Source organism: Kogia breviceps, chromosome 7 (genome assembly GCF_026419965.1).
Source record: "Kogia breviceps isolate mKogBre1 chromosome 7, mKogBre1 haplotype 1, whole genome shotgun sequence".
NCBI classification, from domain to species: domain Eukaryota; kingdom Metazoa; phylum Chordata; class Mammalia; order Artiodactyla; family Physeteridae; genus Kogia; species Kogia breviceps.
The window spans coordinates 119,946,651-119,964,645 of NC_081316.1; the positions used below are offsets into that span (position 1 = coordinate 119,946,651).

Genomic DNA, 17,995 nt, shown 5'->3' on the forward strand with positions numbered 1-17,995 from the left:
GCTCACGCAACGGCACCGCCACCTTCCCAGGCGGCTCGGGCGGAAAGGGCTTCTCCTTTTCCTTCTCCTTCACTTCCCAACGGACGAACTGAATGATGAACGAACGGAGGGAAATGCTTATCAGGCTCATCTGTCCTCCACCGCGCCCGAGACCCCGCGGACCTCTCGCGGTTCCCTCTGGTGACCACCTCATCCGTTGGCCCATCTCCCCTCGGGAGTCAGGCAGGGACCCCGTTCGTCTTGTCTTCTCAGCACTCTCTGTGGGGCTTTGACGAGATACCCAAGAACAGAGTTGAACGTATGAGAGGCCGGAACGCTGACCAGTCTTCACTCCCACGGCTGCCGTGTTAGGGCCTCTTCTTCTCTCCTCGGTGCTGCCGCAAGATCCTCATATTCACTCGTCATGATCCAGATGATTCACTCATTCGACAGGTACCTATGGAGCATCCTTCTGTGCTGGGCCCTGGTCTGGGTGCTGGGAAGAAACAAAGAGAGGCTTTCTGCTCCCACGCAGCTTTTATTCCAGGTGAGGGAAGCAGCAGCGAGGTAAGACCCAAGTGCATGTGAGCTGGTGATCAGGGCTCTCGAGGGGCCACGCTGTTCAGACAGGTGGTCGAGAAAGGTTTTCCTGCTTCACTGACCTCTGAGCAGAGACCTGTGTGGAGGGAAGAAAGTGCCACCCCAGAAGCCTGATGGGAAAGCAGCCCACACGGAGGGGACGTGGGGGCAAAGGCCCCAGTGCTTGACGGGCTCCGGAACAAGATGGAGACCAGTGCCGGGGGAACCAGGGAGACAGGATGGGGGATGATGTGAGGAGGGGACTGGTGGGCCATGGCAAGAACAGTGGGGTTTATTCTGAATTGTGGGGGAAGCACCAGAGGAACTGGAAAGGGGACCTTGGTTTACTAAGGTCCCTACACAGTTCTGATCACATTTCTCCCATATTAAAATGTTTATTTACTTGCTCTTTCCTATAAGGTAAATAAGTAACTTGCAAATGCCTTTGCTTGACATTTAAATTCCTCTGTGATCCAGACTTTCATCACCACCCCCCACCCGACCATCTCACTTCCTTCTCAAGCCAAGCTCGACGCCTGTGCCTCTGGACTCACGCCTGATTCTCCCGCCGTCGGGAAAGGCTTCCATTCTCTTTCATAACTGTTCCCGTCCGTGAGGGCCCCACACGACGAGGAACATCTTCTTGGAGGTCACGTCCCCCCGACGCAGTACTGAGGACTATATCTGGGACATTACCGTAGCAGCGACTGTTTATTTAGCATCTGCTATGGGTCAGGCTCTCTGCTGGGCACTTCTCACTTAACTCTTGCAAAGATCCCATGAAGGAGAGTAATTAATGTCCCACGTCCATCTTGCAGAGGCGAATACAAAGGCTCAGGTATGTTAAGTAAGTTCCCAAGACTGCATCGCAAGCATCTCAAGCAGCCAAGGTCAGGCCCAGGTGGCTCAGAGGCTCGAGCTTGTTCACGCATTTGTACCATCGATGGTGGTTCCTGAATAATGTCTCCTCCACTGAAGCCCCTTCATTGCATGGACTATATTTCACTCTTCTTTATATCCTCAGTCTTTGAGTAGTTGCTTAATAATTACCTGGCAATAAATGAAACTTTGAGAATGATAACCAGGGGGATATCTCAGAGGCCGCTTCCTTGAAAAATCTTTCATTTGCTCACTTTTAATTTATTCTCTCATTTCTGTATCTATTTGGCCCACAACCCTATGTGACCCTGACATGTAAAATTGTGTGCCTGAACTATAAGCAATGAACCCAAGGAGCTTAGAATCCAATTATAGGAAATGAAAGATGGGAATCAACATTTATTCACACCCATAATGTACCAGGGACTCTGCCAGAAACTTAACGTCTATTTTCTTGTTTAATTACCCATCAGGATGGATTATCAATACCAGGAAACTGAATCTCAAAGAAGGTAAACAGAGCTCTTGAAAGCACATGGCAAGGAAGCAGCAGAGCTGAGATTTGAGTGTATGCCTGACCAACTCCGTAACCTCTTCCCTTTCCATGACAGCAACCTGGGGCCGGATATTATCATTCTACCCACACCATTAGAGCACACGAGGAGGGGCCTGCACAACCAGACTTCACTGCAAGGCGCAGAAGGCCTTCCAGAAGGCCCACAGAGCAAGGGCTTGGGAACGAGGATAAACGCAGAGAGAGGCCAAGGCAGCCTTGATGCTGTGAGCGCGAGACAAGGGCCTCGGCACCTGGAAGCACATGATTTTGACAGTCGTTGTGGAAAGCAGACAAACAGGAGGCTTTTAATACGTGTTGGTGGGGAGGAAGGAAGCAAGGAAGGCAACCTGTGAAGCTGAATTCTGCTCAACAACGTCAGTCTAGACAACGCCTTTTCATTCCCATTGCTTGTTATGTCTGTGCTACCCACATGCTGCACGAGGGGAATGCTTGGTGCCCTGAACACTGCACTCAGACTCTCCTGGGTGCAAGTATCAGCTGCGGCTCTTATCTAGCTTGGTCAGACTCAACACCCTCTGCAACCCCATTCCTTCCCAGCAGAACGGGGATCAGAACAGCCCTGCTCTAAGGGTCACTGTGCAGGCCCAGTGATTTGCTCCAGTGTCTGTGACACAGGAAGTGCTCAAACAACAGCGGCCTTAAAACTTTACACGTCCAACTGCAGACTGCTGCTCCCTCACTCTCCTTTTCTGCCCTGGTTGGCTGAGTTCCACTCACACTGATGCCCAGGTCCCCGGCTTCAGAGGATGCTTCCGTGGCCTCCGCTTATCATAGGGGCTGGAGCCTGCAGCCTCCAACCATTTGGGCCACCAGGCTGTCAGCGCCCAGCATGTGCCCCAGACAGATGGTCTTATGTCAGCCTGAAACACTGGGAGTTTCCTGAGCCAGACAGGGCAGGATGCTCGGGTGACGGTGACTCAGAGGAACGGCCCCTCCAGGGTGACGCCCCTCGGCGGAGGTGACTGGCCCACCGGCAACAGGGTGACGTGTCCCAGCTCCTGCACGGGCAGGCAGACGAGAGCCCAGAGGGCACCGCGAGGCTGCGGTCACCACGCTGGGCCCTCAGGCAGGACTCCTGCCGAATGAGGCGCCGAGGACTTGGGGACGGTGGGGGAAGGATCCCAGAGCCAGTCCCCTGCCCCGTCCCGGTGTGACCAGAGAAGAGTGGACACACACTTCAGGAGTCAGTCTGCATGTGAGCGTGATCTACAGAAAACCGCATACACGCTGTGCACGCAAGGGTGTCAGGATGGGATCCAGCAGGCGCCCGGTGCCCCCGCAGCCCCGGATCGAAGTGCGCAGTCCACCCTTCGGGGGGACAGGGGACATCACTCCCGGTCACCCAGCCAGACGCCGGGAGAGCCGTCCCCTCGTCCGCTCACCTTGTAGCCCGCCCCCGGCGCAGGGCTCTGACGGCACCGCTACTGGTAGAGGCTGGCGGGCACACTGTGCCCCCCCCGCAAACCTCTCACCGCTGCCGACAGGAACCCAACACAAGAACGGCGTGTTCAACACGGGAGATGGCAAAGCAGGAGGAGGCTGGGCCCTGGCTCTCGAGGGAAACACGGGGCTCCGACAATAACCCAAAGATGCTCTCAGGGCAGGGAAGCCGCTGGGGCCGTCGGGCACCGTCTGCACAAGGCCTGTCTGGACAGGTCAACGGCGTGTTCGCATGCAGCCTGAACAGGCGGGGTCATGGGAGGGGTTCCGGGGAACGGAGCCTTGAACTTAGATCATCTACTCCCTCCCAAGTGCACCTTTCTCCCACTGTGCACAATTCTCCCGCGGAAGGATAGAGCCCATCTAACAGGGTTTCTGGAAAAAGGCACAGTTCGTTACTTGGGATTGTGAAAAAAGACATCGATGGTGGTGAGAAAGGCCCTGTGGTGTGCGTGCTGGGCTCAGCGAGCCGAGCAGCTGCTTTGAGATGCGGCTGTGTTGCCCACAGCCCTGCCCCCACGGCTGGGAGAAGCGGCCTGTCCCCCACTGGGAACGCTGGGTGTTCCCATCTCCCCGCGGAGGCTGCCTGCCGTCAGATGGGCCCGGAGCCCGTACTATCACGCCAAGGGAGGCTCACACTCAGCGGACGTGAAGCATTCCCTAGATGTCCCGCAGACAGGATTCTTCACTCAGAAAAGCAGAAGCTTCTCAAGCGGCCACAGTCGCGGGGGAAGACCCCACCTCACCCTGATGGGGACAAACGTTAACAGCAGCCGTGGGGCCGGAGAGCACGTGCTGGCTGCAGGGACTCCGCGATGAGAGACGTCTTGGGCGGATTATGATATCAGCCGCACGTGTTGACCCTGCCTTAGGCGAGGAAGCCAGAGCCGAGAAGTAAAGCAGGCCAAGAGGACAGTGAAGACTGAGGACCCGAGGCTTCGTCCCCCCTCCGCGAGGCCTCCCCTCACTCCCCACCCCAGCCCCCAAGCCAGGCTGCACACGACAAAGCCGTTTCCTATCAGGGAGACGGCACCCGTGCCCACGGAGCCAGCACGGGGCCCGAGCTCGGAGCGCGCTCAGAAGCGGACGGAGGGAAAGCAGCCTGCCGCCCTCTGTCTTCACACGGGGCTGAGTTGTCAGGCGGCGGCTTCCTTGCTCGGGGAAGAGCCTGAGGGCGCCGCGCTAAGGCAGCGGTGCATCCCAGGAGGGGCCTCACTCCACCCCGGGAAGGGCCGCTCGGGGAGAGATGAGGCTGCTCAAGCGGCCCGTGGGGAAAGCGGCAAGTCCTGCATCTCTCGTGGCTGAACGAGGACTGAAGGTCGGGACCCGAGAGACGCTGGGCTCCCTGCCAAGCCCGTGAGCAGGGCTCCACTCGGCTCCTGCCAGACAGGGCGAGAGAGCTCTGCTCACTCCTGCTTCAGGAGGCTTCTTGAGCTGAACAAAACAGGATCATGGAACAGAGACGCCCCAAACCAGCAGGAGGGGCTGAGGGTCGGGCGGGATTCTGGCATTCTGGGGAGTCCTCTCGGTAAAGGCGCCAATGGGCCCGGGCCCACCTGGTTCAGGGTAAATTCTCCTTCTAGGAGAAGGTTTGTCATCCTCCCCACCTCCACACGTGGATTCTTGGCTCATCTTCTCTCTGCTTCTGTAATACCTCTTGAAAGCAATGCCTTTGACTATCACTGTAACAGAGGAGCCCGTCAGAGCTGTTTCCTCCCAAAGAGATGTTACTGTGACGGGGAGAAGCAGAGGCTCTCGCTTCCTACCCAGGTGTGTTCTCACACTTGCTGAGAAGAGCTGCACCTCAAGCAGCTGAGCTATGGAGGGAGGTGTGGCAGGTGGCAGAGGAGGAGGGAACAGGATCGCCCTTGTGGCTTCCGGTTGCCCCACCCCCGAGCCCACTGGCTCGCTCCTGTAAGCTGTGCTCTGGGTCACACAGAAGGCTCTCCACTTCCCCCTGAGGAAGAGCTGACAGCAGCCTCACTGTCTCTGTTGCTTTAAGACAAGCCCAAGAACCTTCAGAGGCCGACCCCAAGCACACTTTCTCATCTCACCACTCCCTCCCCATTCCTCGGGCCACACCCAGGTCTCCTGGTGCCCCAGGCTCTAACACGCGTGCTGCATCACATCTCCAGGTGCACGAGGGCCTGCCATCCCGCTCCTCCTGACTGACTAGTGAGGGCCTGCCGTCCCAGCTCACGCGGCCACTCTTCCATCATGTTATTGACCCCCCTCAGTTATTCAGGGCCCACTGCTATGTGTAAATAGCAGTGCTTTATAAATGCCAATAATATGGCTATCACATTTCATTTCAGTCATTTAAAGGTCTGTGTCACACGCACACACACACACCCTGTACCACCAGCTATCACGTGGCGCATCTGCTAAATTCCAGCCAGTGAAGTGATGCTCATATACCCACTTCCCAGAAAAGAAGCTCAGGCCAAGCTGTGCTCGTGCACACAGACAACCAGTGGTGGAGCTGGGCGTCCAGCCCTGGTCCCTGTGACTCCAAAGCCGTGCTCTTCTCGAATACGCCTCCTATCCGCCCCCCGCACCCCCCCCACACACACCCATTAGACTGGGGACGCCTAGAAAGCAGACATTAATAGCTCAGTTAGCATTTCGAAAGCAAGCAACTCTGGACTTCTATGTGGTGGCCAACACCAGCTCCAACAGTGACTAGTCGTGTGCTCTTGGGGGAGTTAGTGAACCTCAAACTAAGCCTCAGTTTTTCCATCTGTAAAATGTTGTTTAAAGAACAACTTATTTCATGATATTATTTTAAGCGTAAACAGAACATAGTCAACAATAGTTAAATATGGCGAAACACACGGGCACTCATACGACACGAGCTGCCGTCCTCCTTTTCACCGTCGCTCCCCCAGTCCGTAGAATAACACGGGGTGGTGAGCGGCGACTCTGAGTTCTGTGGAGTGAATGTGTCTTGTAAAAGTGGCCGAGGCCTCCTGAAAGGGGAAAAGTGGCTGGGGGGGGAGCCCTGTGGGCCTTAACTGCGGCCAATAGAATCGAGACTAGGTCACTGCGACTCCTACTCCCAAGCTACATCTCTTCCACACGTGTGGCTTGGGGAGACGTTCCCAGGATTTGAAGCTTCCTTTTCCTTCCTCGTGGTCACGCTTCTTCCCCCAGCCGTCTGTTCCTCTCTCTCTCCTCCCCTACGCCTCCCTCACGCACGCGCACACACACGCATGCACACCGACACACGCGCACACAGGCACACTGAGCCCGTGGAAGCCACTTCTGTGCACCGGCTGGACGTGTCTGGATGCAGAGCCGGCAGGACCCGCCTGGGCTGCACCGCCGCTCAGACGCGGTTGCACCCATGCTCCCAGGAGCGCCTGTGACCGGAAGGAACCCCCTCGGGTACAGCGGGTTGAACGAGCAGGGATTTCTTCTCACAGAGCGGGCGCCTGGAGGAGGAGGGGTCACCGCTGTTGCGATGCTCAGAGAGGGCCCCTGGGGTCCGAGCCCGGCTCCCGGCCCACAGCGTGTGTGCTCGGCACAGGGCTGCTGACATTCAAGGCAAAAAGGAGGGAAAGGGTGATGCCAGAGATAACTGAGCTCTCATGGCGCTGGAAAAGCCTTCTTGGAAACCAGCGTCCACTGACATCCCATCGCCCAGCACCGGGTCACGTGGCCAAGAACAGCTGCGGAGGGATGCTGGCCGCTCAGGGAAGCGGCCGCCCCAGACGAGGGGCTCTGTTAGCAAGGAAGGGTCGCGAGCATCCCAGGCCGCCAGCAGTGCCCTCCACACGCCGGGGCCCCTCTTCATTTCAGCTCTAACGTGGAGTGGGCTGACCTCTGATGCGGGGCGCGTTACCTCCCCGCCGCCCCGTTCACTCTCAGCACGTGCTTCACAAATTATTGGCAGGAAGAAAAATGTGTCCATCAGGCCACAAACACCAACCCTACCGGGAGAGTCTGGAGGGCAGGGAGCCCAGGTCGCCCGGTCCGCTGAGGACAAAGGGGGCTGACCAAGCGCCATCAGCAGCAGACTCGAGAAGGGCAGCGTGACCCAAGCTGAGGCTGAACTTTTCACCCCTTCCCTGTTGGGAAGGACAGAGCTCAGCGTGTCTGAAGAACAGGACAGAAAGTGTCAGGACCAAGGCCGAGGTCATCCTGAGCCCGGGGCTGGAGTCCAGGAGGCAAACGTACATCTCCACAACCGCACCTGCCTAACGGCGATGAGGATCCAGGGAACCCGGGGTTCCAACGACGCAGAAATGTCTCTAGTGCAGGTGTCACTTGCCCCGGCTCGTGTGGAACAAACCTACCGACCCCCGAGGAAGACCCGAGCCCACTCCCCGGCATCAGCGACAGCCAAGTCTGCTCTGCTGTTTGCAATGTTTGGTTTCTGGAGCAACTGAGCATCCACTGAGATGGCTTGGGCCTCCCACCACGCACACGTAGGAGCAGCCCACGCCAGAGGTGTGCGCAACGCCACGACCCGCTCACAGGCCCACCCCCCGCACCCCACACGGCGAGCAGTGCCAGACCCCCAGGGGGATGTGCCGAGTCTGCAACATCCACCTCACCTGTCACAAAACGCACCTTCTGATTCAGGAGGCAAGTTCTCCAGGTAGCCAAAGACATGGCACAGGTGATACTCCTTCCTGCAACTCCACGCCCCCTACCCACACACCCAGACACACACGCCACCATCAGCTCATCGGGGGAGGCGCAGGGTGGAGACGACTCTTCCAGACCCAGAACCTCACGGACACCACTCTGTAAACAGAAAGGAAAAACAACCTCCGCCATCTGCGCCTGCGGCTGCCTCTTTGAGAAGGTGGCTGCTCTTCCAGCAGCTGACATTTAAAAAAAAAAAAAAGACAATTAAAATCAGACATCTTGGCTCATTCAATTTACCTCTGCCAAAAGCCACAGAAACACAGTCAGGGCTTTTTGAGTAAAGCGGTGCTTCTGAGGGAAGGTAGCAGAGTTAACAGAGGTTCCAATTTAGCATCTAATAAGGGTTCAATTAAGGCATGGATCCCATCTGTTTCTGTGCAAAGAGCTTTGCAGAACCCGAAGACTAGTTATTTTCTGTTCCTTTAACTTGTGTGCAGGGCCCTTCCTCCACCACCTCAAACACCCACAGAGAACTTGCCGGTCCCCTTCGGGGCTGACCTCTGTTTCCTGACTCAGCACCCATTAGCCACTCCTCCAGCAGAGAGCAGCCCGGCCTCCGAGCTCGAGAGCGTGGGGATGTTTGGGCGTGAAAACGGGCCCGTTTCCTGACTCAGCGTGTGTCTCGGCAGCACCGCAGGCTGCCTCTCGGTCGAGCTACGAAGACGGGAAGATGCGGCCTCTGCAGCCCTGCCCTCCCCGGCCCGGGTGAGAATTGGTGCAAAGTCCCTGAGCAGTGCTGGCGGAAGGCATCGCCCCTCGGGATTTCTCCTCGCTGATTTCTGCGACGCCACTGCGAGTGGGGAACGGACGTTCAGCACCCCCACACTACATACAGTCACTTGGTTCTTATTAGTCCACTTACCAGTGAGGGCAGGGGAGAGGCTGGGGGAGGGGGCTGGCAGCAAGGGAACGGGAACAACCATTGAAGTCGCAGGGAACCTGGCGCCACGGTGTGGAAGGACCTGCAGCCCAGCCACTTCGGTCTCCCCAGGCCGGGGACAGAAGAGCACTGAAAAGGCCCCTGGACCTTGCTGACCAGCTCTGACACTCTGAGGAGGGCCGTGAAGGGCAAGCCACGCAGTCTCCGTAGGACAGCGCCACCCGGCTCCTGGCTGGGCTTTTTCTCCTCTTTACCCACTCGTTCCAAGAACGACCCCATTTCTATCAAAACAAACCATCTTCCTGTGAACTCTCCTACGGCCCTGCGTCCAGGTGATAGATCTGTGCCCTGGCAGTTGTGCCCAGGCGGAGCCCTGGGGTCCTGGGATCAGGAGGAGCTCTACCAACAGATTTTATCTTCTGGGCTCCAAGGTGTGACTCTCCCTGGCTCCAAAGGTGAAAAGTGAGGGGGTTCAGGGAATTGAGCCCATTCTTTGTCTGTTACTCTACACCAACTGCTTCTGGTTATTTACTGCCATCTCTTTTTAGTGTTGGTTTTAAGGCCATATTCAGGCTGCTGACAACCTGTGATTTATAAAGAATGAGCACAAATAAAAACGGGCATTGATTATATTTTTTAAAAAAGCCAAGCAAAACAATGGGCAAACTGAGACCACCCAGTCAACCACCCGTCCCCTGGTAATCTCCAAAGGGTCCTCATATAATCACGAGAGAGAAGACTCAGATAACGTCTATAATCTTCAGAAATCCAGAACTCTTGAGGTTCATTAGGAGAACTCAACATGCAGATACAGATACAGTAATGGGATGCCCAGTTTGGATATGACACAAGGCTTTAGGACAAGGCTGTAACCATCCAGCATGCTATCAGCTCGGCAGAGCAAAGAACTGAATTCAAAGACTCAAGACTTTGTCCTAGATATCTGATTCCTCACTTGACTTCTCTCCATCAGATAAACATAGCTATACAATTACATGAATTTAGAACTTCTGGAAGAATCCCTTTTAGATTTTTGAAAGGAGGGTGATGCTAAAAATCAAAGGCATTCTTAATCTTGGGCAGAAGGCCAGGAAATCCCATCTAGGAGCATTCAATCCAATCAGATCTTGTGCAACCAAGCCTCAAGTGATTGAGAAGACAAAACCAACTCCAAGGGCACTCATCCGCCCTCTTGTTTACAAGAAAAGGGGAACATATGGGCCCTGGCTTAGCTTGTAACAAAAGTAATAGTTTGCTGTGCAATAATTTAAATGGATTATCATGTTAGCACAGAAATGTCTTATCCTTATAGAAAAAGAATACTTAGGAGTAAATGCAAATGAGAAATTTTTACTAAACATTTAATGTTAAGCCAGTAAAAGTAATTTGTAAGCCAGTAAAAGTAAAAGTAAAAGTACTTTTACTGGCTTAATGTTAAGCCAGTAAAAGTAATTCTACTCTTAGCAGGTAATATGGCGATGAACATCGGGCTCAGACGTGTCAACGTGGAGAAGCTCCCGCAAAGGAGGAAGAGGCAAGTCGCCAGCATTACTGAGACATGCCATTGAGGAGGAAGCTTTTCAGCAGGGCAAGAGCGGTAGAAGTTAATAACTGAATCAAAGCACAGGGCCAGCTGGCATATCGACACTTTTCTAAACACACACACCATATTTCATCATGACATAAGATACTGTCACAAAGTATAGGGAATCATGAGCTGTAATGGAGCAATACATCATCTCACAACCCCGTGCCGTGCACTCCAAACTCCACGGGTTTGGAAAGAATCCCCAGTTCTACACCATTTTCAACACACACACACACACACACACACACACACACACACACACACACACACACACACACACACACACACACCCCTATCGACTTCTTCAACTTTCTGCCACAGTAAACAGAATAAAGATAAGGAAGGAGGACATGCACTAACAGTCACCTGACCAGGTGGTGTTGGGTAAGGAGCACTCGATTTAGTCAGAAGTTAAGCACTGGCTCCTTGTTCACTAGCATGTGATTTTACACAGCTCAAGGCTGCAGAGTAAACTAAAGAATGGGGGCTGTAGGACTTAAGTCTAGAGTTTAAATCTGCTATCAACCAGTTCCCCATCTGTGTCTTTGTTCACGTGATCCAGTCTAATTTAGCTCAGTTTCTCCATCTGGAAAATGGGTGAGGAGGAAGAAAACTGTCCCTTTACCTCTTTCCTCCTGAGGCAGTGGTGAGGATTAAATGAGCAGGTGCACATGCAAGCTCTAGAAGCATCTTTAAGGAGCAATCCTAGTATCTGTTGTTAATTTATTTGACTTCTATGGACCTGACCCTCCTCCTTTATGAAATGGGGATTACGTTAAAATTCCTCTCCAGCCTGCTGGCAGGGCTTCACAGGACTAACGAAAGCAAGAGAACGTACATCGTGTGTTTGGGAAACAACGAAGCGCCTCATGCATGTCTCTCCCTATGTTTGGTCAGCCTTGAAATCCCCAGGACCACCTACCACAATGAGCTGGGTCTTCTCAAAGTGAAGTGTCCTTCATATGCCTCATTTTGGTGGCCTTGTACCAAGGAGCCTGCCTGACACATCAGCAATCCCGCAAATATTACCACTCAATGTACCATCCTTCCTCTTCCAATTTAAATAATTGTTTGCATAGATCTGCATAAGTTATACATCAATTGTTGCTTTACTTAGGCATTTGGGTTGAAAATAATCAAGCTATTATTAACACCCATTCCTTTTTTTTTTTCCTTCTTCTATAACCAAAAAAATGAAATGTTCTTCTCTTTCAGGGAAAAGTACATAGTTCACAATGAAAAGTAAAAACAAAAACAATATACTGTGGTTGTGGTTCATTTCCCATTCCACAAACTCCCACACTCCAAAAACTGTCTCTACTTCCTATGACAATTTGATTGTTTGAACCAATGTAACTTTCCTTTCCAATTGCCAATATTAGAAGAGCCTTATTAGTTTGGGGGGAAGGTTGTAAAAATGTTTTTGCTTAAAATGAAACCAAATTAAATAGTATCTGACACTACCAAATGTAAAATGGCTAGCTAGTGGGAAGCAGCCGCACAGCACAGGGAGATCAGCTCGGTGCTTTGTGACCACCTAGAGGGGTGGGAGACGCAAGAGGGAGGAGATATGGGGATATATGTATATGTACAGCTGATTCACTTTGTCATACAGCAGAAACTGATGCACCATTGTAAAGCAATTATACTCCAATAAAGATGTTCAATAAATAAATAAATAAATAGTATCTGAAAGTACACACAAACATCAAAATTAAGTAAAATAAAACAGATGCTATTGATACTTTGGTAAATATGTATATGAAAGACGATAGCCTGTCTTTTTTATGCTGTGGTCATATTTTTGTTAAATACAAATCCATAATCATTTTTAAAAGTCTTCTATCACATGCATGTATCAGAATACATTGAACCATTTAATGTAAATTACTTCTGATTTTTCAGAAGTTTTTTAATTTTTATTTATTTTTTTCAATTAAAAAAAAGTGCTGTACAGGTTATTTAAAAGTTTAAACATACGCCTACTATGTGATGCAGCCATTCTACTCCTAGGTGTTTATCCAAGAGAAATAAAAGCATATTCTATAACCAGACTTGTACACAGATGTCCCCAGCATCTTTAGTTGTAGAATCCAACACTGTAAGCAACCCGGAGTCCATCAATAGGTGGATGGATAGGTGAACACTGGTACATCCATACGACTGAATTCAAAGGAATGGAGACAGTAGCGTGAATGGATCTCAGAATAATTACTATCAGTAACGGCAGAAAAGGTAAACAAAGAAGAGTACATACTTCGTGATTCCTTTTACACAGAACTCTAGAAAACGCAACCTGATCTAACAGAAAGTAGATTAACGGTTCCCCGGGCGGGGGGAGGGATCACCAAGGGGCAGGAGGAGACACTCGGGGGGCACGGTTACAGTCACACACGGACGCTGGTGGCCACGTGCGCGCCTCCAAAGTTTCCACTTTGTTCAGTCTGAATGCGCATCGTTCGCCGCGTGTCAACTGTGTCTCAACAACTGTTTGAAAACGGGGGGAAAATGCCGCGTGGGACATTCCGTTCGGGCATCTCTGCAAAAGGGTGGAACTCCCTCCTTAAAATCGTTTTGCCTTGGGCACCAACTGTTAAAGTAACTTCTTAACAGATCTCCCTGCTACCAATCTGCCCTTCCTACGGACCGTTGCCTTCGCTGGATCAGTCCTCCTACAGCACGGTTCTGATCAGAACTTTTCCTTTGGCCATCACTTCCTCACGCATTTTTATTTCATCAACTCTCCACATAAACTCCCCGTCTTGGCCTCCAGGTGCCAGCTCTCCGGCCCGACCCCCCTTTCTAAGCTCTTTACCTCCTGGAGCTCGCGTGTCACATGCAGGCTGGGAGCGGCCCTGAAGCACACATCACGGCAAGCGCAAGGCTCCGTTTCCTCATCGGTAAAATGGGACAATAATTATACAATCTACCTAGCAAGCGGTTACAAAAATCAAATGTTTCCAGAGAAGAATGTAAACGGCCAGTTCACACCACATCACTCTCTCCAGGCACCAATGCTCTCTCGTCCCTGACCTCTGTCCACGCTGGTCCCCGCCCTGTCTTTATACCCCAACTTTGCCCGCCCTTCACGACCAACTCCTGCCCAGAGCCCTCCTCTGAATTCTAGCAGCCTGCCAGGGGAGCGGACACTTAACCATTAGCTCGTCAGGCACCAAGCTGCCTGCTCGCCCCATAAGCACACACTTTGCTCCCCTCACACCAGTCGGTGAGCTGCACGACAGGAGGGCCGCCTGGGTCGTCTACGCCTCCTCCACCCTGCCCTGCAGACAATGGGCTACAAGTTCTTGTTCAGGGTGGAGGGAAAGAGAACCCCGGGCGTCCTGCCCTTGGGCAGGCAGGAGTCATCGTGACTTAGGCTTCATTTGTCAGCTTCCGAGGAGAAAACAACTCAGGAGCCATCTTTAGGGATGACCTGAGAACTGAACTTGCAAACCCGACACGCACAGGGGGTGGCCTGGCGCTGGGACCACGCCCCGACGTGACCACTCGTGTGGCCTGGCTAATGGGACGGGGCCCGGGGTCTCCCAAATGTCCCCGTAAGCGCCGCCTCATCCTCTGAGCTGCTGCTGCGGCTTGACCTCTATTACATTCATGTCACGTCTCGAGGGTCTACTGCCTGTTTTCTGCATACGGAGCCATCAGTTCTGAGGACAGACACCGCATCTCTCTGCTCCCCCCAGCTGGGGCGGGGGCATGGCAGCGGTCACTAGACGAAGCCTCGGGAACCTTGACACCAAAGCCTTGGCTCCTTGTTGCTCACTTCCAGGCCCCTCCACATTTTAGGAAGGATATTTTGATTCAAGAGCTGGTGCTGGGGAGGGAAAGTATACTGGCAGAGACGTCTGCGAAGACCTTGCCAGAAGCAGGGCGAGTGGGTGGAGGAGGCAAGCAGGGACAAGGGGACAGGCCGGACTGACTTCCTATCACTCAAGAGCAGAGGGAAGGCGTTGCTGGGTCGGGCTGCGGGCAAAGGGTCCGATTCAGCAGAAAGAGCACGTTTACCTAAGAATTAAAAATCGCAAGAGTTGTCTTAGTGTGTCTTTTGCAAAAGCAGATCCGTAAATATTTTGGGCAATTAAAAAGTTATAAAGGAATTAACTAGAAAGAATTTACTCTATGGTGATAATTGAAAATACGCACAAATCCTTAAGACTGCAAGCATCCTAAGCAACCCACGCCCAGTGGCGGAGGACCGGTGAAATAAAATACGATGCAGCCACACGCTGCAGTCTTGGACAGACAGTAAAAATGGTACACGGATGATCTGTGGAAGGAAGGATGCCCACATACATCAAAAATTGCCCCCAAATTACCAAGAAGATTACAAAACTATTTGTAGTTAACAAGACAAATACCTCTCTACATCATTGACGAGTATAGAAAAATGCCTAGAAGGATATTTACCAACATGTGATCAGTGACAACTGCGCGGAGTTATAAGCTTTGCAGTCTCTTTGTTTACCTGCACTTTCTGAATTTTCTCCATTAGATATGAACTCTTTGATAAGGACAGTAATTGAGAAGAGATATACGTGGAAACCAGTCCAGATATAAGGTATCCAGTGGCACAAAAGACCTCATGCAACACAACTAACTAATGCAAAATAATAACCATCTGCTTATATTTAACACTTTGAACATTTTGCCTTGAAGGAGCATGAAAAATAGTTTGGTCTAACCTACCTCTCACCCACTACAGGAACCCCCCCTACAACATCCGTCTGGGTATTTTGCAGGGAAATAGGAGAAAGGGGGGAGAAAAAGAAAAGAGAAACGGTGTCAGGGTTCAGGGGGAGCTGCCGCAGTGCTGCCACGTCCGCTAGCTCACGTCAGTGGGAAGCGGAAGCGCGGGTCAAAGCAGGACACACCGCTGGGGAGTGGAGATGCGAGTCATCGCAGCAGGTAGGAAACTGACCAGGCCCAGGTGCTGTCTGAGGGCAAAGGGTGTGTGATGTGGGCCGTGAATGCAGGAGTGGAGGCTGGGGTGAAGCAGGGGTCTGTCCTTGCTGCTGGGGTCCCCATGCAGGCAGAAGGGTGTGTGCGGGTTCCCGGGAGCCAGAGAGTTCGGCTGTGGTGGACTCCAAGTTCGTCGACCACATGCTGCCCTGCAGCTCTGAGGCCGTGATGCTGAGAACCCCGTTTCCAGATGTCACTCGAAGAACCCAGAGTAAAAGTGAAGGGTGGTGTGGGGAGGACGCACCCCTCCGTTCTCCTGCTCCCGCCTGGGGAACCCAGAGGTGGCTCCCACCTCTACCTTCTGTCTGGAAATCCCGGAGCTGGTCCTGCCAGGCTCTCAGAGGTGTCCCCTTTCCAGAAATCTGAGCACGGACTCCCCACATCTCTGCCCAAGCTCCTCCGCCCGGAGGGTGCCCTGCGCCCCTTCATCCCCCATCTCCAGGGGTCATGGCACCCTGGACAGTTACCTCTGGGCACTCAGTGATCCTCCCAGTTCGTTTAGTCCCCAGACACCATGCCCTGTGTTCAATCCTTTCTGTCTGAAACACCTAGTATGGTTCCTGTTTCCCGAGTGGACCCGGATTAGTGGGGAAGGAGAGAGGGAAGTGATGGGAGCCCGGCTACCCTGGGTCTTCGCTGAGAGCCAAGAGCACGTCACTTCACTGAGAGAGCAGGCCACTCACCCGGGCCTTCAGGGTGAACCAGCTCCCTGCTGAGCAGCACTGCTTGTTAAAAAGTTTAACGTACCACGTGGAGCTGAAATCCACCTCCCTGCAATCCTAGGCATTCGTTACTCTCCACTCTGAAACCAGAAGCCATCCAGTTTACCCAGTGTTTCTTCTTCTGTCTCAGATGTTTGGAAGGAGCCACGTCTCCCCAAAGTCTTTTCTTTTCCAAATTAAATATCGCCAGTGCTCCCAACCATTTTTCTTCAGATGAGATTTCTGTCTTTCTCTTCACTTTCCTAAGCCACCTCCTTAGAATCAAAGTTTTGTGTCTCCAATCATGCCCAAAACAGAACAAAATACTCCATAATTTGTACGGCCTTTAAGGAGAACGGTTAAATAACCACCTCCTTTACCCGAACATTACACTGGTATTAAATTTAATATTTTTACTTATATATTGGCGGTAGGCAGGGCACTTTCTACTTTTTTGGCATACTGTGCTGCCAATACTCTTGTAATTTTCTCCTCTCCAAAGGCAATGAAATCAGACCCCACAACGCTGCAAATTTTAGATTAATTTTAAATATCCAATTTTAAATTGGATGAAGGTACTCAAAAGTACAAACTTCCAGGAAAATGAAGTAATTTTAACTATTCCTCATTACTTCCACTTACTTTCATTGAGCAATTGTTTTGATCAGTGCTTCTCAGCAGTTGCCTTCTTTCCAATCCTGACTTCCTTGTCTCATGTGTCGACTATCCAGATTTTTGCTTTATGCAAAATGCAAATTTGATAATCATGGCTCTTAGCCATTTAAGTCTTTGAAAAAGGCAGAACCAAACACAGAGGCTATATTCAAACTCTGGATGATGCATTTCCACACCAGTCATCCAAAACAGGTTGCTCACCGGCTCACAAGGGTCCCCTGTGCCTTCTAATTAGTTCGCACACTAATGATCTGTTCCAATGACCCCCGTTCACCCCCGGCTATCACTGCCTTGCGCGCCAAGGTGCTACCCTTTGACATTCCTGTATCACCCAACAGATTTCCATCTCTACTTCATCCTCGGAGCCAAGCTCCTCAGAGAGCCCCCTCTGTGGTCAGAAGAAACTGTGGTTTCTTCAGCAGCTTCACTTATTTTTCTCCTTCTCAGGAAATTTTGTGATCTATACTGAGTGTCCCAATCTTTTCTAGCTGTCATCGTGGCAAACTTTTCTCTCGACTTTTCGATATATATTTTTATTTTCTTCAAGCCTAGAGCATGTGTTTGTCCAGCATCTCCTTCGTTTGCCTTATAAGGTGTTTCTGGTTCTTACACTTTTACTTTAATTTCTGGCACTTCTTGGACAGGTTATGTGCCATTTCTCTAAAAGAAAGACTTAGCTCAGCATTTCTCAAACTATGTTCCATGAAACACTAAATGGTGATGCATAAAAGCTGCGTTCTACAGTCACATGATTTTGGTATATCCTATACGTAACAGCCAACTTTTGGTGATTCACAGGGTACATAATGTATTAAAGGTTCCAAAATGTCCTATAGTAAAGAAGACAGCTCCACTGTATTGAACCCCAAATCTCCCCAACTTAATTAGCCAGAGAACTCTTCCTGGAATACGTATTAATAGTTTTGAAACAAGGCTTCTCTGAGAACTTTCAGAAACAGCTAGAACACAGCTCACAGCTTGAGTAATCCTGGTTTAAAGGACAGTTTTGTCTCTGTATCCGAGTTTTTTCCAACATTTACTGATTATGTGCTAATGTCTGAAAT

General features: G+C 51.6%; 1 protein-coding gene across 3 annotated transcripts in view; it reads right to left on the bottom strand.

Annotated features, from left to right (window-relative positions):
• The window catches only part of OPCML (opioid binding protein/cell adhesion molecule like), a 1,097,554-nt gene that overhangs the window by 921,515 nt on the left and 158,044 nt on the right, over positions 1 to 17,995 (bottom strand). The window lies entirely within an intron of this gene.